This window comes from Heptranchias perlo, unplaced genomic scaffold (assembly GCF_035084215.1).
Source record: "Heptranchias perlo isolate sHepPer1 unplaced genomic scaffold, sHepPer1.hap1 HAP1_SCAFFOLD_230, whole genome shotgun sequence".
Classification (NCBI taxonomy): Eukaryota; Metazoa; Chordata; class Chondrichthyes; order Hexanchiformes; family Hexanchidae; genus Heptranchias; species Heptranchias perlo.
Window position 1 is genome coordinate 97,004 of NW_027139244.1, and position 18,687 is coordinate 115,690.

Below are 18,687 nucleotides of genomic sequence, written 5' to 3' on the forward strand. Positions count from 1 at the left end.
CTGCTCCAATTTCTTATGTTCTTATGTTCTTATAAATGCTAATCGAGCAGCGGGCAGCCGATCATTCTTTAATCTAACAAGCCATTAGAGGGACATACAATGCACTTTCATGCCTTCTGTAAAATGCCTACATTTCTTTAAAATGTGTTGACGCTGATCAAAGTTTGTGGGAAGATTTTTTTTGCCATTTCTCCCAAGATTCGGAAAAGACCTGTTGCTTGTCACTTTAATTGTCGCCAACCTTTAACTGTAGCTCACAGTGTCAGAACAGTAACTGTTCTCATTAGCCATTTATGTCTCTCCTGGCACGACATCTCCTTAACAACAGCAACTAATCACAGCACCTCTTTCTTCAAATTGAATTCCAGTGTAAAAAATGAGCGTTTTCAAAGCTAAGGAAGATGTGCAAGATTGGAAGGAGTGTGCGACTGGAGATAATGGGCCTGAGGCAGTGAGAACATCTCTTGAACATTATCAGTACCTGAAAGGAGGGAGATGAGATCTTTGAGTTTATTTCTCCTGGCATCAGCAAAACCCATCGTCCCTCAATGCCCAACATCTTTCATCCATTTCGAGTGCATGCCGACCCGAACTTGGTGCTGTCATTGTCTGAACAAGTGTTTCATGTTCTTCGATGACCGTCGCAGACACGATGGGCCGAATGGCCTCCTTCTGTGCCCTGAATGTTCTGTGTTTCTATGTACGAAAAGAAAATGCCATTTTGGCCGAGCAGCTTGTTTGGGGAGAAAGGGACGTGAAATGCAGAGACAAATAGGAAAAAGAGGCTTGGACTGATGGCCTGCAAGATCGTGCCATGTGCTTCCCTGGTGGTCTAGTGGTTAGGATTCGGCGCTTTCATGGCCGCGGCCCGGGTTCGATTCCCGGTCAGGGAACGTTATTTGCAAAGTGCTGTTTGTTCTGATGCCAGTGATTGCTCCTGATCGCTATCAGTTTTACACTGCTGTGGTTGCAACAAGGGGCTGCCCATCATTCCTTTATCTCACAACCCATTAGAGTGACACACAATGTACTTTCTTGCCTTCTGTAAAATGCCAGTATTTATTTTTAAAGAGTCGTGACGCTGATCAAAGTTTGTGGGAAGGTTTTTGTTGCCATTTCCAGCAGATTTGGAAAAGATCTGCTGCCTGACACTCTAATTGTCGCCAACCTTTAACTATAGCTCACAGTGTCAGAACAGTCACTGTTTTTTTAGACTTTTATGTCTCTTCTGCCACTACATCTCCTTAACAACACCAGCTGATCACAGCACCACTTTCTTCAAAATGAGGCCCAGTGTAAAAAAAAATGCACGGTTTCAAAGCGAAGGGAGGTGTGCAAGATTGGAATGAGTGTGCGACTGGATATAATGGGCCTGAGGCAGTGAGAACATCTCTTGAGCATAAAGACATTCAGTATCTGAAAGAAGCAGGCTGATGAGCTCTTTCAGTTTATTTATCCTGGCATCTGCAAATCCCATCGTCTCTCAAAGTCCATCATCTTTCATCCATTTTGTGTGCATGCCTACCCGAACTTGGTGCTGTCATTGTCTGAACCAGTGTTTTATGTTGTTCGATGACCGTCACAAACACGATGGGCCGAATGGCCTCCCACTGTGCCGTGAATGTTCTATGTTCCAATGTGCTAAAAGAAAATGCCATTTTGGGCGAGCAGCTTTTTTTTGGATCGAAAGAGACCTGAATTTCAAAGGGACAATTAGGAAAGAAAAGGTTGGACTCCTCTCTCGCATGCATCAGCCGTAGCTTCCCTGGTGGTCTAGTGGTTAGGATTCGGCGCTCTCACCGCCGCGGCCCGGGTTCGATTCCCGGTCAGGGAAGATTGCTTTCTTGGTGCTCGTCGTTCTGGTGCCAACGAATGTCCCATCACTGAGCCCAATGCTTGCTCCTGATCAACATTAGCTTTTTCGCCAACATAAATGCAAATCGAGCAGCGGGCAGCCGATCATTCTTTAATCTAACAAGCCATTAGAGCGACATACAATGCACTTTCATGCCATCTGTAAAATGCCTACATTTCTTTAAAATGTGTTGACGCTGATCAAAGTTTGTGGGAAGATTTTTTTTGCCATTTCTCCCAAGATTCGGAAAAGACCTGTTGCTTGTCACTTTAATTGTCGCCAACCTTTAACTGTAGCTAACAGTGTCAGAACAGTAACTGTTCTCATTAGCCATTTATGTCTCTCCTGGCACGACATCTCCTTAACAACACCAACTGATCACAGCACCTCTTTCTTCAAATTGAATTCCAGTGTAAAAAATGAGCGTTTTCAAAGCTAAGGAAGATGTGCAAGATTGGAAGGAGTGTGCGACTGGAGAAAATGGGCCTGAGGCCGTGAGAACATCTCTTGAACATTATCAGTACCTGAAAGGAGGGAGATGAGATCTTTGAGTTTATTTCTCCTGGCATCAGCAAAACCCATCGTCCCTCAATGCCCAACATCTTTCATCCATTTCGAGTGCATGCCGACCCGAACTTGGTGCTGTCATTGTCTGAACAAGTGTTTCATGTTCTTCGATGACCGTCGCAGACACGATGGGCCGAATGGCCTCCTTCTGTGCCCTGAATGTTCTGTGTTTCTATGTACGAAAAGAAAATGCCATTTTGGCCGAGCAGCTTGTTTGGGGAGAAAGGGACGTGAAATGAAGAGACAAATAGGAAAAAGAGGCTTGGACTGATGGCCTGCAAGATCGTGCCATGTGCTTCCCTGGTGGTCTAGTGGTTAGGATTCGGCGCTTTCACCGCCGCGGCCCGGGTTCGATTCCCGGTCAGGGAACGTTATTTGCAAAGTGCTGTTCGTTCTGATGCCAGTGATTGCTCCTGATCGCTATCAGTTTTACACTGCTGTGGTTGCAACAAGGGGCTGCCCATCATTCCTTTATCTCACAACCCATTAGAGTGACACACAATGTACTTTCTTGCCTTCTGTAAAATGCCAGTATTTATTTTTAAAGAGTCGTGACGCTGATCAAAGTTTGTGGGAAGGTTTTTGTTGCCATTTCTAACAGATTTGGAAAAGATCTGCTGCCTGACACTCTAATTGTCGCCAACCTTTAACTATAGCTCACAGTGTCAGAACAGTCACTGTTTTTTAGACTTTTATGTCTCTTCTGCCACTACATCTCCTTAACAACACCAGCTGATCACAGCACCGCTTTCTTCAAAATGAGGCCCAGTGTAAAAAAAAATGCACGGTTTCAAAGCGAAGGGAGGTGTGCAAGATTGGAATGAGTGTGCGACTGGATATAATGGGCCTGAGGCAGTGAGAACATCTCTTGAGCATAAAGACATTCAGTATCTGAAAGAAGCAGGCTGATGAGCTCTTTCAGTTTATTTATCCTGGCATCTGCAAAACCCATCGTCTCTCAAAGTCCATCATCTTTCATCCATTTTGTGTGCATGCCTACCCGAACTTGGTGCTGTCATTGTCTGAACCAGTGTTTTATGTTGTTCGATGACCGTCACAAACACGATGGGCCGAATGGCCTCCCACTGTGCCGTGAATGTTCTATGTTCCAATGTGCTAAAAGAAAATGCCATTTTGGGCGAGCAGCTTTTTTTTGGATCGAAAGAGACCTGAATTTCAAAGGGACAATTAGGAAAGAAAAGGTTGGACTCCTCTCTCGCATGCATCAGCCGTAGCTTCCCTGGTGGTCTAGTGGTTAGGATTCGGCGCTCTCACCGCCGCGGCCCGTGTTCGATTCCCGGTCAGGGAAGATTGCTTTCTTGGTGCTCGTCGTTCTGGTGCCAACGAATGTCTCATCACTGAGCCCAATGCTTGCTCCTGATCAACATTAGCTTTTTCGCCAACATAAATGCTAATCGAGCAGCGGGCAGCCGATCATTCTTTAATCTAACAAGCCATTAGAGCGACATACAATGCACTTTCATGCCTTCTGTAAAATGCCTACATTTCTTTAAAATGTGTTGACGCTGATCAAAGTTTGTGGGAAGATTTTTTTTGCCATTTCTCCCAAGATTCGGAAAAGACCTGTTGCTTGTCACTTTAATTGTCGCCAACCTTTAACTGTAGCTCACAGTGTCAGAACAGTAACTGTTCTCATTAGCCATTTATGTCTCTCCTGGCACGACATCTCCTTAACAACACCAACTGATCACAGCACCTCTTTCTTCAAATTGAATTCCAGTGTAAAAAATGAGCGTTTTCAAAGCTAAGGAAGATGTGCAAGATTGGAAGGAGTGTGCGACTGGAGATAATGGGCCTGAGGCAGTGAGAACATCTCTTGAACATTATCAGTACCTGAAAGGAGGGAGATGAGATCTTTGAGTTTATTTCTCCTGGCATCAGCAAAACCCATCGTCCCTCAATGCCCAACATCTTTCATCCATTTCGAGTGCATGCCGACCCGAACTTGGTGCTGTCATTGTCTGAACAAGTGTTTCATGTTCTTCGATGACCGTCGCAGACACGATGGGCCGAATGGCCTCCTTCTGTGCCCTGAATGTTCTGTGTTTCTCTGTACGAAAAGAAAATGCCATTTTGGCCGAGCAGCTTGTTTGGGGAGAAAGGGACGTGAAATGAAGAGACAAATAGGAAAAAGAGGCTTGGACTGATGGCCTGCAAGATCGTGCCATGTGCTTCCCTGGTGGTCTAGTGGTTAGGATTCGGCGCTTTCACCGCCGCGGCCCGGGTTCGATTCCCGGTCAGGGAACGTTATTTGCAAAGTGCTGTTCGTTCTGATGCCAGTGATTGCTCCTGATCGCTATCAGTTTTACACTGCTGTGGTTGCAACAAGAGGCTGCCCATCATTCCTTTATCTCACAACCCATTAGAGTGACACACAATGTACTTTCTTGCCTTCTGTAAAATGCCAGTATTTATTTTTAAAGAGTCGTGACGCTGATCAAAGTTTGTGGGAAGGTTTTTGTTGCCATTTCTAACAGATTTGGAAAAGATCTGCTGCCTGACACTTTAATTGTCGCCAACCTTTAACTATAGCTCACAGTGTCAGCACAGTCACTGTTTTTTAGACTTTTATGTCTCTTCTGCCACTACATCTCCTTAACAACACCAGCTGATCACAGCACCGCTTTCTTCAAAATGAGGCCCAGTGTAAAAAAAAATGCACGGTTTCAAAGCGAAGGGAGGTGTGCAAGATTGGAAGGAGTGTGCGACTGGAGATAATGGGCCTGAGGCAGTGAGAACATCTCTTGAGCATAAAGACATTCAGTATCTGAAAGAAGCAGGCTGATGAGCTCTTTCAGTTTATTTATCCTGGCATCTGCAAAACCCATCGTCTCTCAAAGTCCATCATCTTTCATCCATTTTGTGTGCATGCCTACCCGAACTTGGTGCTGTCATTGTCTGAACCAGTGTTTTATGTTGTTCGATGACCGTCACAAACACGATGGGCCGAATGGCCTCCCACTGTGCCGTGAATGTTCTATGTTCCAATGTGCTAAAAGAAAATGCCATTTTGGGCGAGCAGCTTTTTTTTGGATCGAAAGAGACCTGAATTTCAAAGGGACAATTAGGAAAGAAAAGGTTGGACTCCTCTCTCGCATGCATCAGCCGTAGCTTCCCTGGTGGTCTAGTGGTTAGGATTCGGCGCTCTCACCGCCGCGGCCCGGGTTCGATTCCCGGTCAGGGAAGATTGCTTTCTTGGTGCTCGTCGTTCTGGTGCCAACGAATGTCCCATCACTGAGCCCAATGCTTGCTCCTGATCAACATTAGCTTTTTCGCCAACATAAATGCTAATCGAGCAGCGGGCAGCCGATCATTCTTTAATCTAACAAGCCATTAGAGCGACATACAATGCACTTTCATGCCTTCTGTAAAATGCCTACATTTCTTTAAAATGTGTTGACGCTGATCAAAGTTTGTGGGAAGATTTTTGTTGCCATTTCTCCCAAGATTCGGAAAAGACCTGTTGCTTGTCACTTTAATTGTCGCCAACCTTTAACTGTAGCTCACAGTGTCAGAACAGTAACTGTTCTCATTAGCCATTTATGTCTCTCCTGGCACGACATCTCCTTAACAACACCAACTGATCACAGCACCTCTTTCTTCAAATTGAATTCCAGTGTAAAAAATGAGCGTTTTCAAAGCTAAGGAAGATGTGCAAGATTGGAAGGAGTGTGCGACTGGAGATAATGGGCCTGAGGCAGTGAGAACATCTCTTGAACATTATCAGTACCTGAAAGGAGGGAGATGAGATCTTTGAGTTTATTTCTCCTGGCATCAGCAAAACCCATCGTCCCTCAATGCCCAACATCTTTCATCCATTTCGAGTGCATGCCGACCCGAACTTGATGCTGTCATTGTCTGAACAAGTGTTTCATGTTCTTCGATGACCGTCGCAGACACGATGGGCCGAATGGCCTCCTTCTGTGCCCTGAATGTTCTGTGTTTCTCTGTACGAAAAGAAAATGCCATTTTGGCCGAGCAGCTTGTTTGGGGAGAAAGGGACGTGAAATGAAGAGACAAATAGGAAAAAGAGGCTTGGACTGATGGCCTGCAAGATCGTGCCATGTGCTTCCCTGGTGGTCTAGTGGTTAGGATTCGGTGCTTTCACCGCCGCGGCCCGGGTTCGATTCCCGGTCAGGGAACGTTATTTGCAAAGTGCTGTTCGTTCTGATGCCAGTGATTGCTCCTGATCGCTATCAGTTTTACACTGCTGTGGTTGCAACAAGGGGCTGCCCATCATTCCTTTATCTCACAACCCATTAGAGTGACACACAATGTACTTTCTTGCCTTCTGTAAAATGCCAGTATTTATTTTTAAAGAGTCGTGACGCTGATCAAAGTTTGTGGGAAGGTTTTTGTTGCCATTTCTAACAGATTTGGAAAAGATCTGCTGCCTGACACTTTAATTGTCGCCAACCTTTAACTATAGCTCACAGTGTCAGAACAGTCACTGTTTTTTAGACTTTTATGTCTCTTCTGCCACTACATCTCCTTAACAACACCAGCTGATCACAGCACCGCTTTCTTCAAAATGAGGCCCAGTGTAAAAAAAAATGCACGGTTTCAAAGCGAAGGGAGGTGTGCAAGATTGGAAGGAGTGTGCGACTGGAGATAATGGGCCTGAGGCAGTGAGAACATCTCTTGAGCATAAAGACATTCAGTATCTGAAAGAAGCAGGCTGATGAGCTCTTTCAGTTTATTTATCCTGGCATCTGCAAAACCCATCGTCTCTCAAAGTCCATCATCTTTCATCCATTTTGTGTGCATGCCTACCCGAACTTGGTGCTGTCATTGTCTGAACCAGTGTTTTATGTTGTTCGATGACCGTCACAAACACGATGGGCCGAATGGCCTCCCACTGTGCCGTGAATGTTCTATGTTCCAATGTGCTAAAAGAAAATGCCATTTTGGGCGAGCAGCTTTTTTTTGGATCGAAAGAGACCTGAATTTCAAAGGGACAATTAGGAAAGAAAAGGTTGGACTCCTCTCTCGCATGCATCAGCCGTAGCTTCCCTGGTGGTCTAGTGGTTAGGATTCGGCGCTCTCACCGCCGCGGCCCGGGTTCGATTCCCGGTCAGGGAAGATTGCTTTCTTGGTGCTCGTCGTTCTGGTGCCAACGAATGTCCCATCACTGAGCCCAATGCTTGCTCCTGATCAACATTAGCTTTTTCGCCAACATAAATGCTAATCGAGCAGCGGGCAGCCGATCATTCTTTAATCTAACAAGCCATTAGAGCGACATACAATGCACTTTCATGCCTTCTGTAAAATGCCTACATTTCTTTAAAATGTGTTGACGCTGATCAAAGTTTGTGGGAAGATTTTTGTTGCCATTTCTCCCAAGATTCGGAAAAGACCTGTTGCTTGTCACTTTAATTGTCGCCAACCTTTAACTGTAGCTAACATTGTCAGAACAGTAACTGTTCTCATTAGCCATTTATGTCTCTCCTGGCACGACATCTCCTTAACAACACCAACTGATCACAGCACCTCTTTCTTCAAATTGAATTCCAGTGTAAAAAATGAGCGTTTTCAAAGCTAAGGAAGATGTGCAAGATTGGAAGGAGTGTGCGACTGGAGATAATGGGCCTGAGGCCGTGAGAACATCTCTTGAACATTATCAGTACCTTGAAAGGAGGGAGATGAGATCTTTGAGTTTATTTCTCCTGGCATCAGCAAAACCCATCGTCCCTCAATGCCCAACATCTTTCATCCATTTCGAGTGCATGCCGACCCGAACTTGGTGCTGTCATTGTCTGAACAAGTGTTTCATGTTCTTCGATGACCGTCGCAGACACGATGGGCCGAATGGCCTCCTTCTGTGCCCTGAATGTTCTGTGTTTCTCTGTACGAAAAGAAAATGCCATTTTGGCCGAGCAGCTTGTTTGGGGAGAAAGGGACGTGAAATGAAGAGACAAATAGGAAAAAGAGGCTTGGACTGATGGCCTGCAAGATCGTGCCATGTGCTTCCCTGGTGGTCTAGTGGTTAGGATTCGGTGCTTTCACCGCCGCGGCCCGGGTTCGATTCCCGGTCAGGGAACGTTATTTGCAAAGTGCTGTTCGTTCTGATGCCAGTGATTGCTCCTGATCGCTATCAGTTTTACACTGCTGTGGTTGCAACAAGGGGCTGCCCATCATTCCTTTATCTCACAACCCATTAGAGTGACACACAATGTACTTTCTTGCCTTCTGTAAAATGCCAGTATTTATTTTTAAAGAGTCGTGACGCTGATCAAAGTTTGTGGGAAGGTTTTTGTTGCCATTTCTAACAGATTTGGAAAAGATCTGCTGCCTGACACTCTAATTGTCGCCAACCTTTAACTATAGCTCACAGTGTCAGAACAGTCACTGTTTTTTAGACTTTTATGTCTCTTCTGCCACTACATCTCCTTAACAACACCAGCTGATCACAGCACCGCTTTCTTCAAAATGAGGCCCAGTGTAAAAAAAAATGCACGGTTTCAAAGCGAAGGGAGGTGTGCAAGATTGGAAGGAGTGTGCGACTGGATATAATGGGCCTGAGGCAGTGAGAACATCTCTTGAGCATAAAGACATTCAGTATCTGAAAGAAGCAGGCTGATGAGCTCTTTCAGTTTATTTATCCTGGCATCTGCAAAACCCATCGTCTCTCAAAGTCCATCATCTTTCATCCATTTTGTGTGCATGCCTACCCGAACTTGGTGCTGTCATTGTCTGAACCAGTGTTTTATGTTGTTCGATGACCGTCACAAACACGATGGGCCGAATGGCCTCCCGCTGTGCCGTGAATGTTCCATGTTCCGATGTACTAAAAGAAAATGCCATTTTGGGCGAGCAGCTTTTTTTTGGATCGAAAGAGACCTGAATTTCAAAGGGACAATTAGGAAAGAAAAGGTTGGACTCCTCTCTCGCATGCATCAGCCGTAGCTTCCCTGGTGGTCTAGTGGTTAGGATTCGGCGCTCTCACCGCCGCGGCCCGGGTTGGATTCCCGGTCAGGGAACATTGCTTTCTTGGTGCTCGTCGTTCTGGTGCCAACGAATGTCCCATCACTGAGCCCAATGCTTGCTCCTGATCAACATTAGCTTTTTCGCCACCATAAATGCTAATCGAGCAGCGGGCAGCCGATCATTCTTTAATCTAACAAGCCATTCGAGCGACACACAATGCACTTTGATGCCTTCTGTAAAATGCCTATTTTTCTTTAAAAAGTGTTGACGCTGATCAAAGTTTGTGGGAAGATTTTCTGTCTGAAGATGCTGTCAACATTGGGTAATTGGGAGTCTCATGGTCGCGTGTAACGCAAATTAAACCACTTGGAACACAAAAGGGGGAAATGAGAAAAAATCAGGAGTGAGACACATTATTCCATCGTACAAATTATTTTGTTTTCACTGTCTCTGTAAAAAGACTGTCTGAATGGTATTGTCTCTTTAAAAGCCTTTGTCAATATTTCGATGCTGTTGGCTGTCGCTCCGTTTCCTTCCCTCAAGTTTAAAGGATCTACTGCTGTCTCTGTGATAACAATCTGATGAAATCTAGTGGAATGGACTATAGCATTGTTGCACAGTGTTAAAGTCAGAGTAGACGACTTCGAAAAAAAAATCTGGGTTTAGTTGTATTCGGAACTTTGAGCATGTTTAGCAGACACGAAAGCTTTATAAGAGAAGAATGGAATGTTGCTCTTCTTCATCCGGCAAAGTTTTTTTTAAAAGTTAACTTGAAAGCTGTGAACGGCTGTGTGGCACAGGTTGGTGATGCCTGTGTCCGTCTTCTTCCTGCTAAGAAGTTGACGGCTTCCACAAAAAATTGTGTATCTTTTGTTTTTGGTTTCTAGTATGTGCTTGACTCTGCTTGAACCTTGTCAACAATCAGAAGAAAGAGAAAATGTTGAAGTGAACGATGAAAACGTTGTTACTCTTACAGATGAGCGCTAATAAAGAATCCCTGGTCGTGAATCGAGCCACGATCCAATGCGATTCAGAGAAATGGCATCGTGGTTATACTCTCTTGTCTGTGGTATGTTTTTGCTCATGGTTGGTTTACAATGGTACTGAATAAAACTCTCACCTATGAAACGTTTGCCTTTGTCCAACCGAGCCTTGTTATCCATCGGGCTGAATGGGTGGAAGAAGTAAATGATCACTGTCGTATCTCTGGGACTGCTTTTACCGATGTGACCCGAGATGAGTCTTTGTGTTGGTATAATTGCTCGGTGAAATGCTTTGAGAATCAATTAATCAGTTTTGGACGGCAGAGTTAAGGTCCTTACAACAATGGAATGCGGGGACAATATTATATTTCTGTTATTTTTGCGCCAGGGTGCTTACGGTGTAAATTAAATAACAACTTTGTACGTGTATTAAGAAAGAGGATTGCGCGTCGCAGCTGCAGCCTTTTATGTGATGCAGTGACGAATGTATGGGACACTATGATTGTTTACAATAAAAAGTCCGTTATCAGATTGTTCACAAAAGGGGCTCGGCCTCCGTGTGGAGTGATATCAATGGTCTGGGGTAATGATGGAACCATCCTCAGTCACTTTCTCACTGCGTGGTGGCATGGTAATGAAACCTCTTACACGTAAAACTTTTCAACCAACAATGGAATATTGCCATGAACATCTGTGTAAATACTTCACATACGTACACAGGCAATATTGGGAGGTTGCACGTAACACTTCCACTCTCCTGATATTTTTGTGTGGGAGAGCAGGCAATATGATATCGTTTCCTATAAGGGTGAACCATTTATCCTATCCTAATGTGATTTGTCGCAGAAGTATAATAAATGTTCACGGTCCTTGTCCAGTGTCCAAATTAGAGTAAAACATGACCGTCTAGATACCCAAGCGGCCTGAGTAACACTGGGAGCGGCGTCCCTTAATGCTGAGTAATGAGGTCCTCGTGAACAAATTACAAGCGTTGTAAGATGTACAAGCAGTGGCCCACTCCATGAAAGGTGAGCTCGGGGCTGAATCAGCCATGGCTCAGGAGCTTGTAAATATGGTAATTACTGAATCATAAGATTTATGGGATAAAATTAAGAGCAATTACTTCGGATCCTTTAAAGATATCTTGGGCTGTGGTCTGTCTCGATATTCAAGCTGTCATGGATGGCTAGAAAATGTCACTACAACAGACCATAGGCACTCAATTACCCTACTGGGCTGGAGTCAACTTTCTAGTCATCTTAGCCAGTTTGCTAATGGTAACCTGCGCTCCTGGGCCCTACTGTCCGGACTGTGTACTGAAATGGTTTGCCAATAGTTCTGGTGAATCCCACAGGATGTTAATGCTATACTCTTATGTTGACGTGAGACTAATTATAGGGGGGCTCCGATACGTTTGTAAAGACCGAGAAGACTGGGGATCCACCTTTGATACTGCAACAGGCAGCTATCTGCACTATCATGTAACAAGTTGCCTGGATAATAAGTTTGGATGGATAAGCTTTCCACCCACTCAGCCGATTAGAGAGAACGTAACTCGGGTGATTGTAACCCATGTGTGGAAACTTGTGAGCCTATGTTATTTTGTGCTAGACGTGGACTGTTATGTTTTCGAACTAAATGTAATATTGTGACTATTGATATGATCGATTGTCAGACTATATATATGCATTGTATTGTGTACACGGTACTCGATTGATATCAATGTATGACGGTTCCTTGTTGAATGCTCCACAATGGTATATTGTAAGACTGTGGGACAGTTTAACTATTCGATTAGTAATATGGAGGTGGGACTAAATATCAAGAAAAGTAGACAATTAATAGGTAATGAGCATGTGAAGATGGAACTGAACAAGTTGAAATATAGTGATTGGAGGTTAGATTTGGGAACTGAAGACGATATGGATCGGATAAAGGTGATCCAAACGAGAACAGAGCGTGAGTTTAAGCACTCATGGTGGGAGTCGTTACTAGGGTGGGAGCCGTTAAGAGGGTGGGAGCCTTTACTGGGTCGCATTGTTACTAGGCTGGGAGTCTTTGCTAGGGTGGGAGCTGTTACTAGGGTGGGAGATATTACAAGGGTGGGAGTCGTTTCTAAGTGGGAGCAGTAACTAGCGTGGTCACCATCAGCTACTGGAAATTTCGAATATTGCATTGCACCCCATAGTTTGCATTGTGACCTCTCAGATTCTGTTACTGATCATCATGTTAACACTTTGCAGTTGGGCGAAGAAGATAATGTCATTGACCCAACTGTCAGAAGAGCAACTGAAGCCTGTAATGTACACACAGTCCACCTCACCATACACAGTCCATCTCATCATACACAGTCCACCTCACTATATGATGCATAAGAAGAAATAAAAAGTGGTGAATATGTTGGAAATGTTGGAGAGTTAATGGTTAATAATCGAAATAACCTGTATAACTACAAATGGTTATGAAAGCAACAGGCTTTATAAGATAAACAGGAAACTAGAAGGGAATTGGGAGAAGAGGCGATGGACTTCTTCAAGTGTCTGATAACAATCTACAAAGGGGTGTTGCAAAGAGATAGTGTTTGGGATTGCATCGACCATGAGTGATTATTGTACAACTTAGTGATTAGTGTAATAAACATAGGTAGAGGGATCAATTAACCATGGTATAGAGTGGTGGTTTAGGTAAATAAGCTGTCAATAAACTGTTCTTGAAAGGTTCCGAGGACAGTTTGTCATGAAGTCTTATCTGTGAGGTATACCTTTGAAGTCAGAAAACTGAAGTGTATAAGAAGGGTGGATAGTTCCAGAGTTAGTTGGGAGAGCTCGAAAGAGAGAGGGATCCGGAGCTATTCCTGTATACGGTATAAATTGACCACCTGCACTGTAAAGGATTACAGTCTGTTCTGTATATTCCACCATCAAGTGTCTTGTACTTACTCGAAGCATGTGGTGGTGAAACTTAGGAGGAAGAAGGTCAACAGCCCGCAAGGATCTATCCTTGACACCCTCCGATTTCTCCGCTACATGCAGCATCAGATACACACATGTACTCTAACCATACCCAGCTCTACCTCACCTACCTACCTCTCTCGATCCTTCCACTGCCTTCGATTTGTCACGCTGCTTGTCCGAAATTCAGTAATGAATTTTCCTCCAATTAAATATTGGGAAGACCGAAACCATTGTCTTTGGCCCCACCACAAACTCCATTCCATAGCCACCGACTCGATCCACCTGCTGAGCCACTGTCTCAAGCTGAACCAAACTTTTCACAACGTTGGAGTCCTATTTGACTCTGTGCTGAGCTTTTGACCACATAGTCTCTCCTCACCAAGTCGGTCTATTTCCACCTCTGTAACATCGCCCGTCTACGCCCTGCCCATCTCCCGTTGAAACCCTCATCGATGCTTTTGTTACCTCTAGACTTGACTATTCCAATGCTCTCCTGGCCGACCTCCGGTATCCCACCCTCCATAAACTTGAGCTCATCCAAAACCCTGCTGTCCATATCCAAACTCACACCAAGGCCCGTTCACCCTTCACCCTTATGCTTGTTGACATACATTAGCTCCCGTTCCGACAACGGCTCGATTTAAAATTAACATTCTTTCGTTCAAATCCCCCTCTATCTCTGTAACCTCCTCCAGCCCGATAACCCTCTCTGCATACCTTCAATTACTGCCTTTTGCGCATCCCCGATTTTAATCGCTCCACCAATCGCGGCAGTTCCTTCAAATACCTAGGCCCGAAGCTCTGGAATTCACTCTCTAAATCTCTCAGCCTCTCTACCTCTCACTCATCCGTTAAGACGCCACTTAAAACGTAACTTTTTTTTACCAAGTTTTAGGTCACCTGCCCTAATATCTCATTTTGTGGATCGGTACCAAATTTTATCTGATAACGCTCCTGTGAAGCACCTTGGGGTGTTTTCTTTAGTTAAAGGCGCTATGTATGCAAGTTGTTGTTAATTGTAAGGTCTCCCACCATTTAAAGAAGTAAGGATATGGTAGTGAGCTTGATAACTCCGAAGCATCTATTGCTGCACCGTGTCCATCACCAACCCAGATGAACCCTTTCGAGAGGATGTATAAAGTGCGGCTAAGGATATATCACGGGGTGAAGCACCAAGCACCAGCGAGCAGGAGGAGCTGGAAATAGTTCTATATTTCTCCCCTGGGGAGGCCGAGAAACAACTGTCCTTGGCTGAGGGTCCCAGTCTTCAAGAGAATTAAGACTTGCTCGCACAGACCTAATGTGCAGGCCGTGGAGACATTCATCTCCCACATTCTGGAGATGGCCGATTAGTTGGAGAAGTTCAAGAGCCGCATTTGTAAGACAACGCATGAGGTATGTAAGGCCAGGCAGATCACTCTGGACAATGTGACAGTCCAGGTGATTCCAGCAGCAGCAAGGAATCTGGTGGAGATTCTAAGGGAGTTCGTTACTTCTGAATGGCAGCTATTACGGCTTCCATAGATTAATTGTGTGATGCCTTTAACAACATCATATCTCAGGGCTTTCACAACTTCATTGTAACAATTTGGTCTGTCTCACGCTGACCTTCAGCGCAACCGAGCCCATTCCCAGTACCAATGACATGCAAGAAATGGTTGCTGATTTCAGTGTTTCTGATGACGTGGTTAATGAGGTTGTTTCATTCCAGTTTGTGGTTATGGACTGAACCCAGTAGGCATGGCAAGTACAAGTGAGATGAGAGCAGAAGCAGGCCCTGCGAGCACATCAACATTCTATCTCGTAGAAGCTGCGGCACAGAAGCAGGCCATTCGGCCCAACAGGTCCAGCCAGTTTTTACGCTCCTCCCTCCCTACTTCACCTCACCGTATCAGAATATCCTCCTATTCCTTTCTCCCTCGTGTGCTTATCTAACTTCCTCTTGAATGCATCTATGCTAGTCGCCTCAACTACTCCTTGTGGTAGCACATTGCACATTCTAACCACTCTCTCGATAAAGAAGTTTCTCCTGAATTCCTTAGAAAACATAAACATAGAAAACATAGAAAATAGGAGCAGGAGTAGGACATTCGTCCCTTCGAGCCTCGTTGGCTGATTCTTTATCTCATGTCCAAGTCTCATTGCTGTTACGGTATTGAACCTGACACAGAATGGCTGACGGGAAGATAGTTTGCGTTAGATTGATAACAGTCATAAATTAAAATGTTATATTCCTTATACTCAAGTTGACCAGGCTTAAACAATGTTTTGGTGCAGGAATTAAGTGTTCGACTATCCGAGATGTGGAAAGATATGGGCTGCTTGACAGGTGTTCAATGATTTCAGTCTGGAGTCAATCGGCTGAGGCTGGTGGCTGCACCCTGTGGATTATCAGGGATGAAATGTAACTTCGGCGGGGCGGAATTATAGGCCGCAGTGCATCGGCCGCTCGTTTTGCACCCCATCACTTCAATGGAAAGGAGAATTGAGTGGGATGTATAATGGGCGGCCCATCCATTACCGTCTGTGTTGTGCCCTGGTCGAAGTTGAATTTTACCCTCCTTGTTTCTGAGTTGCTTTCACCAGGGTTTTCTGTCTTTGCACGTTTAGAATCTGCTTCTTTAGAAACTAAAGGTCTGACACAACTGGTGGAGTGGCGGGATGGGGAAATCTCGGGCCCACAGACGGGTTGCGTCTGACTCCAGTCGGTTTAAATTAGTGGGTGAAAATAAAGCGCTGCGGCCTTGTGTTTGAGAGCTCGGCTCTCCCCGAGAGTGGCGCTCATCGCTGGGAGCGCCCATTCGTGGAATCAGCCCTGACATCAACAGCACTTGCAGAATGAAATCTTTCCATCACAAACTGTTCTCTGGCAGACTGTACACACAATCGCAGAGTATCCCATCGCACACTACTTCCCCAGATGACTTACAAAATTCAATGCTCTCTGAAAAAAAAACTGGGGTTGAAATTGGTCTCCGGCAGTAGTGCAAAATGAGCGAAAGCGCAAAATGAGCGACAGTGTAAAATGAGCGATAGAGCACCAGCAGCCCGTTTTATTGTTGGTCCGATTTTCCAAACAATTGATTTCAATGTTAAAGGAAATCGGGCGGATTGTAGAAGGGGCTGCTGATTCGTTACCGAACGTTTTACACTACGGCCGGAAATCAATTTATGCCCTATGGTTCACAAAGCTTTCCATAGCTCATATCTGGGTCTGTTGTCGACTCATTGGGGTAGATTGGGACTTTGTGCGGTCGTGTAAAACGGGTGACAGGGAATCCGCAGCAGGTTTTACATCTGAATGAAATAAAAATTGGAGAGATGTAAAAGGGACTGTCAATTCATTCTCACCCCTTTTACACGATCACAATGTGTCACAATCTAGCCCATTGATGGTGATCGAGTGCTATGATTAATCACCAACTTCATTATCATTGTATCGGACTAGCTGGACCTTGCTCATCTTTTGTCCAGCGATTATTATGTGTTTAATTCCCCCCTTCCGGGGTGATATTTACGGTTAATTCTCTATTTTTCGCAAGTCCCCTACACATTTTTATTCCACATCTGCTCCCTGAGGTGATTTTTATATTTAGGTCCTTGTTTCTTCCCAATATTTGCCCCTATCTTCATGTTTTCCCTCTCTCCCTGCTATCATGATTTTGCTGCTAAATCTGTATTCCTACTTCCGGATCCTATCTCTGTGTTTTTCCTTGTGTCTCTGCCAGAAGTCATTTTTAGATTGAAATCTTTGCTGATTCTTGGCATCAGATCCTTCCACTAATTTATTCGCTCTCTTCTTCCTGAGGTGATTTCCATGTTTAATCTCTGTTCATTCCTAATTTCATTCCCTCTCTGCAGGTTATTCCCAGTCTCTCTCCTGACGTGCCTGTGATCAGTTTAAGGCCCTCTTCGCAGCTTATTCCCAGTCTCACTGCTGAAGTGTTCGTGAACAGTTACAGGCCATTCTCTGTTTGTAATTTCAATTTTTTCCTTCCTTTGGTGATTTATGTCTTTAATTTTATGTCGTTCCCAAATTTCAGACCGTTTCTCCATGTTTACACTCTCTCCTTCCTGAGCAGATTTAGTTTATATTTAAATCTCTATATCCATGTGTATAATATAGTAAAAAAAGAATAAGAATACAAAAGTCAGTATTAATGTATTATGAGAATGTATTATTTTAATAGAGGCTACACTTGTTTTAGATTAGGTCGTTAGGATTCTGCCGGGGTAGGCAAAGTAAGGATGACGGTGTCAGTTTAATTAAATTTAATGAAGAATCAAAGGCTTTGTGTAAAAATCATAGCTGGTTTGGAGACAACATATCTTATGTTTCAACCGTTACTATTCTATTAAAGTGTGATGATTATAACCGTGCAAAATTGTTTCATCTTCGTCATGAACAAAACACACATTCCAGTCAAAACTTGTTATGGTGAGAGCCACGGAGAGGGGTCATTTGCTGTTCCTGTTGAATCACTGTTGCACTATAATTAAAGATACAAACTGAGTGAAAATGGCACTATCTGGTGTTTAAGACAAAGACAGTGGTGCAGTGAGTGAATTAAACACTAAAACGTGAACTTCTGCAAATAAAATCGATTAACATTTGGTTATTTCGACATAATGCTTACAGAGATGGAGAGACCAGACATTCGGAGGGAAGGTCAAATTAGCCATTTTGTGTAGAGAATGCAATTCCAGCTTCTAGTAAATAAATCAAAGTAAAATTGAACTCAACGTTAAAGTAGTTCGGATCTAGGTTTGCGTTCTCCATTATTGATATTTCAATTTAATCTGATGCAATAACAGTATTTGTAACAGTAGCATTGCAGAAGAGAGCTGCGGGACCCTGTCCACTTTAGTAACACTGCAGAGGGGGTAAGAGTACATTGTGATTTATTATAGAATCCAACAGGTCTCTGGGAAAGTTACACATGGTACAGATGTTGGAGCAAAAAGGTGCAAAGTGATTTTACCTTTTAATTTGGGGCAATGTCTTTTTATCTCCACAAGATTTAATTTTATGGAGTCTTTTTTCGAAAGAAACTTCAGGCACAAACCAGGGTTTTATAAAAAAAAAACAATCATTTATTATTAATACACTAGAAAATTGACATTAGATTTTAAACAAAATATTGGGTTGGTGCCCGATTTAGAATTGCTTTAACAACAGCAAAACAACACATTCTGAATTCTCAAAATGCATAACAGTTTGGAAATCAAATGTTTATCTTAGACTAACCCCATAAGGAAAGTCATATCCTTATAGTTGGCTCAAGATTGCCGGAAAGATTCCAGGTATTTTGATGGATACCGTTGTAGGGTCGCATGGCTTTCTCTTGCAACCAGTTCATCTGATTCACAGGCAGTCTCT

The 18,687-nt window shown here is 44.0% G+C and overlaps 10 non-coding genes across 10 annotated transcripts; all 10 read left to right on the forward strand.

Moving 5' to 3' along the window:
* Positions 1–821: 821 nt before the first annotated feature.
* Positions 822–893, forward strand: trnae-uuc (transfer RNA glutamic acid (anticodon UUC)). Its single transcript has one exon. It is a non-coding gene; the product is annotated as a tRNA-Glu (tRNA).
* Positions 894–1,762: 869 nt separating this feature from the next.
* Positions 1,763–1,834, forward strand: trnae-cuc (transfer RNA glutamic acid (anticodon CUC)). Its single transcript has one exon. It is a non-coding gene; the product is annotated as a tRNA-Glu (tRNA).
* An 885-nt stretch (positions 1,835–2,719) lies between these two features.
* trnae-uuc (transfer RNA glutamic acid (anticodon UUC)) lies at positions 2,720–2,791 on the forward strand. The gene has a single exon. It is a non-coding gene; the product is annotated as a tRNA-Glu (tRNA).
* An 868-nt stretch (positions 2,792–3,659) lies between these two features.
* Positions 3,660–3,731, forward strand: trnae-cuc (transfer RNA glutamic acid (anticodon CUC)). The gene has a single exon. It is a non-coding gene; the product is annotated as a tRNA-Glu (tRNA).
* Positions 3,732–4,616: 885 nt separating this feature from the next.
* Positions 4,617–4,688, forward strand: trnae-uuc (transfer RNA glutamic acid (anticodon UUC)). Its single transcript has one exon. It is a non-coding gene; the product is annotated as a tRNA-Glu (tRNA).
* An 868-nt stretch (positions 4,689–5,556) lies between these two features.
* Positions 5,557–5,628, forward strand: trnae-cuc (transfer RNA glutamic acid (anticodon CUC)). Its single transcript has one exon. It is a non-coding gene; the product is annotated as a tRNA-Glu (tRNA).
* An 885-nt stretch (positions 5,629–6,513) lies between these two features.
* trnae-uuc (transfer RNA glutamic acid (anticodon UUC)) lies at positions 6,514–6,585 on the forward strand. The gene has a single exon. It is a non-coding gene; the product is annotated as a tRNA-Glu (tRNA).
* Positions 6,586–7,453: 868 nt separating this feature from the next.
* On the forward strand, positions 7,454–7,525 carry trnae-cuc (transfer RNA glutamic acid (anticodon CUC)). Its single transcript has one exon. It is a non-coding gene; the product is annotated as a tRNA-Glu (tRNA).
* An 886-nt stretch (positions 7,526–8,411) lies between these two features.
* On the forward strand, positions 8,412–8,483 carry trnae-uuc (transfer RNA glutamic acid (anticodon UUC)). Its single transcript has one exon. It is a non-coding gene; the product is annotated as a tRNA-Glu (tRNA).
* An 868-nt stretch (positions 8,484–9,351) lies between these two features.
* On the forward strand, positions 9,352–9,423 carry trnae-cuc (transfer RNA glutamic acid (anticodon CUC)). The gene has a single exon. It is a non-coding gene; the product is annotated as a tRNA-Glu (tRNA).
* The last annotated feature ends 9,264 nt before the right edge of the window (positions 9,424–18,687 follow it).